The 7735-nt window shown below is 41.3% G+C and overlaps 2 pseudogenes; both read right to left on the bottom strand.

The window, feature by feature from the left end:
• Positions 1 to 237: 237 nt before the first annotated feature.
• LOC131906167 (peroxisomal membrane protein PEX13-like) lies at positions 238 to 1451 on the bottom strand (annotated as a pseudogene).
• Positions 1452 to 5883: 4432 nt separating this feature from the next.
• LOC131906168 (taste receptor type 2 member 129-like) lies at positions 5884 to 7042 on the bottom strand (annotated as a pseudogene).
• Positions 7043 to 7735: the final 693 nt, after the last annotated feature.

A 7735-nucleotide genomic window follows, 5' to 3' on the forward strand; every position in this document is an offset into this window, starting at 1 on the left:
ATCACCATAATCTAAAAGCTAGGTGAAACAAATGTCCTCATGGTCCAATAAATGGCCAAGTGTAGCCAGATCACTAGACCGGCATGCTAGTGTGTGACTAAGTAACTTCTAGCAGCAAAATGCCTGGGACAGCCATGAGCAAATGCTTTCATTCAACTGCAAATTAATTTCTCTGCAAGAAATAATTTTTAAAAGTACTCTAAAGTATTGTTCACCTTCATGAAAACATGAAAGATATCAAAGATCTTATTTCTCTCCATTTTTCCCTGTAGAATCAGGTGCACCTGGAACCTTATTAGTTTCAACAAAAACAGATTCAAAGGCAGTTTCCTGTTATCCAAAGAGTCGGCAGTAGTGACTCCTTTAATTAATGTTGGGTTGGTAACAGTCTGTTGCTGCTTGAGTATTTTACTGGATTCTCCTGTTTTTCTGCCTCTTCTTTTGCCCAGGATTTTGACATAATTTGCAGGTATCAATCCTGTAGTTTGACCATCAAGACTAGCCAGAAGCCAACCAGGCACTTTGGGCTATCTCTCTTTGAGGGCTAAATTTAGCATATCACCAGCACGGAAAGAAATTTCTTCATCAGACGTCGCATTAAAATCATATTCTGCTCTAGCAACTACATGGTCATCCTCACCACTTGCCCAGTTGATGTTGTCTGTTACTTCATCACTATGTGTAGACGGAAGTTTCCAGATGAGATAAGGACCACCAAGGATAACAGCAAAGAACAGGAATATTGGCCAGGATTTCGCTGAGGTGGCTGCTTGGTCCTCGGCACCAAGGCAGGCCACAGTTCTTTCACTTTCTGCCCACAAGTCCTCATTCTCAGAGCCTCTCCTTAAACCCATCATCCACTGCAACCGTCTATACAGGTATCTTACAGTCCTAACTAATGCGAAGGCGGAAAAAAACCTTTGTGAAGTCTATTTTTTAACCAGGAAAAGTGATTTGCTACATCCAAGACAGCCCTGAAACTGTTATAGACAGCTGAGAAGGTGGCGTCCGTCATCATGCTGACAGAGGCGAATGCATGCACAGTGCTCTCAATGGACTGAAACGCGCCTCTGCTGCTTTCTTCAGCTTGCTGAACAAACCGACTGGGTGGAAGATCATCTACATGGAGGTGGTTAAAGCCCAAACCATTATATCCATAACTGTAAGGGCTATGGTTTCCATAAAAATGAATTTCCATAGGCTCCGTATCCAGAAGAGAAAGAACTGTAAGCAAGTCTGAAAGTGTTGATGCTGCTGCTCCCGGTCTGCAGGGATGGCCTGGGAAGAATAGGTGGGGGCACCATGGTAAGTGTTGGTTGTCCAGGCCTCCTCAATAAAGTAGGGCCCAAGTCAGCAGATTGGAAAGTGGGGCCGGGGCCTGGCCCCGGGCCGGAGTCGGCCCCGGGAATTCGGTGGGTCTCCTAGGGTTTCGGGGGCGGCTGGGACGCCATCTCCGCCTGCTCCACTACCGCTCAGGGCCCCGACTGTGCCAGCTATGTGAAGGCTCCTATTTTTTCCATTTGTAAGCTGTCCACACTAAACAGGGCCTAAATCCCAGAATTGTGATTTTTCTGATTCTTAACATGGGAAAGATCTCCCCTTCTTTTTTAAATTAAGTAATTAATTTTTTAAAAACCCTAATCCCCCCTCTAAGAATTCCCAGGTTTCTCACCAGATCTGCTGACAATGGAAGTTAAGGCAGATCTATGAGCAAGGACCACTAGCCGGGTTGTTGGCGGGTGGGATGCAGATAGCTGGCAGTGCTCAGTATGGCTGGGCAGAGGACTCAGCCTCAGCCTGTGGTGGCAACAGCAGTTAATGCAGGTAGCCCTGAGTGGGGCATGGCGGGTGGGTGCCATGGTGGCCAGGGGCCATGGCGGGTGGGGACTGTGGGTGTGGGGGTTAGCCAGGCAGATAGAGCAGCTCTTCTTGACCTTGACACTAGTGCCAGCCATGCAGACCTGGTTTGGGAGTGGAAAGGTGGGCATGCTACACTCAGCCCATGTACTTGTGCCTTTTCTGCAAGGACGGGGAGGGAGAGACACGAGAAGCAGGTGCAAGGGAAAAATGAGCAGGAGAAGCCCGGTTGGCTGAGGTCACCAGACAGCTGACTCAGGTGGCTGCAGAGCTGGTGGGTAGTGCCAGCACTGAGCGGCTGACTCAGGCAGTTTCAGAGCCAGCTGGTGGCTGTGCAGATGGCAGTGTGAAAAGCCCTTCGCGTGAAAAGCCGGTGACCCTCGATGCCATGTAGTTATGTGGAGAAGTGACCGCTTTGCCACCATGTGATTTTGCCATACATTGGACACCAGATATTGAGGGCCTCAAACTGTGATTTCTTTTATTGTTTTATTAAGAGATAAAACTCAAGAGTAAATATTAGGGAAAAACTTGAGAGATCATGGAGCAACACAGAGATAATCACCCTCCTCTCTCCGCTTCTCAGATCGAAAGGGCCTCATTACTCCTTGGCTCCTCTGCTCCCTCCTCCATGTGCCCTTCTATCTCCCTCTGAGTTGGCGAGGGAATTCTACAGTTCACTCCAGCCAAATGAATGTGGATTTCGCCCTCAAAACTGAGGTCAGACTCCATTGGTGGTCTTGGAGCAATCAGCACAAGCAAATCTCTCCCAACAATTCTTACCCCTTGTTATTCCCCTAATTATACTGTTTTATTTTGATGCTTGCCCTCTGCCTTATTCAGTTCCTCTGGAGGCAGATTATCACCAACACTAGAATTACTGCCAATCAGGCCATGCATGGTTCACTGCCAGGTCCTAGACCCTTCTGACACAGATGACAGGCTCCTCAAGGCTTACAACTATACCTCTCCATTATAAAATAAAAAAGGGGAGATGTTGGAGTATCCTGCACTTTAGGTTGTAGCCCACCCTGTGAGAACAGCTCTCTGGGCTTGGCACAACATGGTGACACCCTTTACAGCAGGATGCTCCTCCCCTCTCCCTCCCTCCCTATCTAGATAGTGTCTCTAGGCTCAGAGGCCTGACCTTATCTGGATACTGTCATTAAGCTTGGACAGAGATCCCTGTAGATGCTTTCCCCCTGCTGCCCACCCTGCCCATATGATAACTAAGTTTTGTGTTCCAGCTGTATGATAGGAGCATGCTCCCAAATTCAATTAATGCCCCAGCTGCTGTTCTGATCCTCTGTATCTCCCCTCACTCTGGCATAACGCTGAGCTGTAACATTGAAAACTGTCTCCTGGAAAGCTGTTTCCAATGTGCTAGCAAGGCCATTTGAACCCTGTTCCTCACTTCTGCACCCTCCACCCTTGTGGTCTGGTGGCCGGCAATTCTTGAGGAAGAACAAGACCCAAATAGATAGTACAAAATTGTTTCACTATGAGACACTATACATGTCATGAGACTATACTTTCATGAAGTTTTGTGTCATCTAGCTAGAGTTTAATAGCTTACATTAGAATATCCCAGGGCTTCATAGCCAAACATTAGGATGAGTTCAGGGAATCTTGCTAAAGAAAGGGAGGAAGGATTGTGGGCATCACAGGGGTCAATAACATCACAGAAATAACTAACCTGGCTCATAGGAACGCACAGAGTCTAAACCAACAACCAGGGAGCCTGCATGGGACTAGCTTAGGCCCTTACAGATATGTGACAGTTGTATAGCTTAGCCTACTGTGGAACTCTTAACAAGAGGAGCAGGGGCTGTCCCTAATACTTTGGTTGGCTCTTGAGAACCTGTTCTTCATACTGGATTTCCTTGCTGAACCTTAACATAAGGGGAGGTGCTTAGTCCTACTGCAATTTGATATGCCATGCTTTGTTGATCCCATGGGAGGCCTGTTCCTTTCTGAACAGAAACAGAGTAGGAGTGGACTGAGGGAGGTTGGAAAGAAGGTGGGAGAGGGGATGGGAGGAGAAGAGGGAGGGTAAACTGTAGTCAGGATGTAAAATAAGTAAATTAATTAAAAAAAGAAGATTCCAGGGCTAAAAAAATGTTTCAGGGTTAAGAGCACTTACTGGTTTTATAGTGGTTCCCAGTACTCAAATGGTGATTCATAATTAACTGTAACTTCAATTACAGGAGAGCTTGTGTTTTCTTTGGACTTCTTCAATATCATGTACTTAAGTGGTTCAATAAAATAAAATAAATAAATATTATTAAAAGAAAGTCTGAAAGCAATATATCAATATCTTTGTTTTATTTAGTGTGTATTGAGTGTATAAATAATAGGTTTTATATAAAAAGATAAAGATTCTGTCAAAATATAACTTAAGAATATTTGTGTCCAAGCTAAAATCAGTATTATGCTGACTGGTGAAACACTGTTAATGCTTCCATTGTAAAGCAGAGCTATCATTATTACCATAATCAGTTAAAGCACTTTATATAGTAATAAAGTTTCATAAGTGATGATATGCAGATTATAATGTTCTATCTGTAAAGAATAAGAAAATGAGCTTAAAACTCAAAGCAAATGTGTAAGGAAGCTGACTTTTAAATAGGAAAAGACACAACTACTGTGCTTTCTGTATACACATTGACTATACACCAATCATTAAAGGAAAAAATCATTGTATATAATCATGAAAATTGCATATTATTTTGCATGTTTCTATTTCTACCAGATTCTAGATGTACCTGGAAGCATCTCCTCGTATTACTGATCATTTGAATTTGGTATAAAGCCTTCCGGATACATGTGTTATTATACATACTATAGCATAAGATCTTTAACCTTTTGGAAACTGGCCTCCTCACATGAAACATTTGTGAGTGCCCACATTGTATGATGTTGAGGGTGAGCTGCTAGGGGTGTAGCTTGGTGGAAGCATGTTTGTTGAGCATTCACAAGGTCATAGCCATGATTATCACCAAATAAATATTAATGTCTCTTTTTATTGCCTACCCAGTGCAGAAGTTAACATTTATTTCATAGTATACACATACCATGTAAAAGAATTCTTTAATTCCATAATAAGTACAATTGTATGTTACCATTCATTTAACATCCTGAATGCAGGTACAAGACATGTTTCCCTTGTCTTGTGTCTTAGAACATTTTAAAGTTTGTATATATTTTACATATTAATTTAATCCCTACTATTTACAAAACAGTAAATGCAAGAATGGATGAGTTGGGGCTGGTGAGTTGGTACAGTGGGTAATGGTTCTTGCTGCCAAGTCTGATGACATACATTTGAGCTCCAGAATCTAGATTGTAGAAAGAATGAACCAACTCATGCAAACAACCCTCTAAACTTCACCTGGGTATTTTTGCATTTAAATGTCTGTGCCCACATGTGCATACACAAACACACACAATAAATAATTTTAAAAGAGTTCATGAGGAGTATGAGTTGGCCACTCATAAAACATATTAAATTTCTATTCATTTGAAAACATGGGCAGTTTTAGCTCTGGTATAATATAGTTCATGATGACATAAATATTAGAAAACATCAATGTTTAATTTGCATTTCATGAAATTATCATAAGCCAAATTGTACTTTAATTATTAAGCATTAAAAAATTATAGCACAAAGATGAAACATGTAAAAATATACTGAATACACTATATTTATAAATATACACTTTATATTCCTAAAATAATAAATGTATTCTAAGAATTTAAATTCAGCCGGGCGGTGGTGGTGCACGCCTTTAATCCCAGCGTTCGGGAGGCAGAGCCAGGCAGATCTATGTGAGTTCAAGGCCAGCCTGGGCTACAAAGTGAGTTCCAGGAAAGGTGCAAAGCTACACAGAGAAACCCTATCTCAAAAACCAAAAAAAAAAAAAGAATTTTAAATTCTGAAACTAGTACTTTATGTACCATAATTATAATAAAATAGCTTCATGATTCTTGGGATTTTCCAAACCTTTTCCTCAATTAAGCCTGTAACAAAAATTATTTTAGTGCATCTAATATCTAAATTATGCTTTATCATCTTATATATTATAGCCTAATAATTTTAAATCACAAATGTGTATTTTATTTCTCTAATGTTGCAAAATATTTACATAGTATTTGTGTCAGATATATAAAATTGATAAAGCATTGTAAAACAAAAAATGTTTTTAATCAAAAAGTAATAATCTGGACAGATTTCTTATGAACAGAGTTTCCTCTAGAATCAGCAAGATAATCTCCAGTATAGTTTAGAGACCCACTGGGCAAACATCTTTGAACTTGTACCTGAGTCACCACCGCACAGAAAGAGAGGCTTGCCTCGGCTTTGTGTTTCCCCAGATCAAGACCCATGAGTGTCCTGAAGGAAAAGTCACTGCAGCAATCTAGCAGAACCTAGCGTAAATAATGTTCATCAACCATTCAGTCCTCCAAATTTGCATGAAAAGAGCCTCAAAGAAAATGACACAGAGAAGGACATAGGTGATCGTGGTTTGCAAAGCTTTGATGTAGGCGCTGGCATGGGCATCTCTGGATCTTTGAGCATGCTGCTTCATCTTCTTGTAATGAATGTCTCCACAGGGAGAAGATGAACAGGAAAAAAATTAACTGGGAAAGTGTGAAGGATATGGAAGTGAAAATACCATCATTGATGATTAAAGTAACCCTATAAAATTGTGCAGAGCTGTTTGAAGAGAAATCATATAGCAGATGTCTGCTGTAGCCACCCATTTGGGCATCAATGTATGAGTTAATTAGGAGAGTGTTTAGAAACAAGAGGGCCAGAGACATGAGCAAAGTCCCTGAAACCACCTGGTTAACTCTCATCTTTAAGTAAACAAAAATAGAGTTAATAAAGTTGGCTTTTTTGAGAAAGTAAAAGAGGCCTAGGCATGCAGCAAGCCATATGCTAAAATGGTTGCTAAAAATCAGATGGAAATGAATCAGTTACATCACTCTTCCAGTTACCACCGTGTCTGAGTCCAGTGTGGACACTGAAATAGCAGTGAGAGCTGTCAAAAGAAGGGCAATTCTGGAGACAACCAAGGCTGTGATGATTTGGTTCACCGCAGAGATCTTTCCTACAAAGGATCTCATTCCTTTGGGAGAAATCTCAAATGGGAACTCCAGCTGACTACAACACCTTCCCCAGTCATTTTCTGCTGGATGCTGTGAGTACTCTGTGTCAGAATGTTCTCTGTTGCTATGTCTTCTTTTCTTTAGAAGTCTCAGCTGAGGGAACATTCAGCATTGCCTGAAACTAACGGGAACCACATTTGGTTGACTTAAAGGGGCTTTCCCAGTTGATCTGCTGAATGTTTTCAGTGTTGGACTTGATGATATTGTGTTATTTACCACCCATCTATCTATACCTTCCTGCTTGTTCTTTTACTTTGGTTTGCTTAATAAACTCGCCCATCCAAAATCCAAAGTATTGTCTGCTATAGATTATTCTCTAGATCGTACATACAAGCCATTAAAATAGAGAATTCTGCTCCCTGCCAGGGAGGCCTGTTCTCACCCTGGAACTCTTTCCTGAGTCCTAGAACTGCACCTTTTATTATGCATTGAAAACACCACAGGATTCCACATGTCACATATCCCCTTAGGAAAGACCATCTTTCCAGACAAATGATATGGCACCAAGGAAAATTCTAATACATTGCATCCGCAACCCAAAGTAAAAAGTCCGTCCCAAAGAGAGGAGCACTACCTTCAATTTAAAGTCAGTGTTTCTTTAGGTGTATTTTGGAAGCTCTTGTGCTCTTTACATTTTTTGTTGGCATCCTGATTTTATGATTATTATACAGAATCCAATCAATCATAGAAGATAAATCAATCACAA

Source organism: Peromyscus eremicus, chromosome 3, assembly GCF_949786415.1.
Source record: "Peromyscus eremicus chromosome 3, PerEre_H2_v1, whole genome shotgun sequence".
In the NCBI taxonomy this organism is placed as follows: Eukaryota; Metazoa; Chordata; class Mammalia; order Rodentia; family Cricetidae; genus Peromyscus; species Peromyscus eremicus.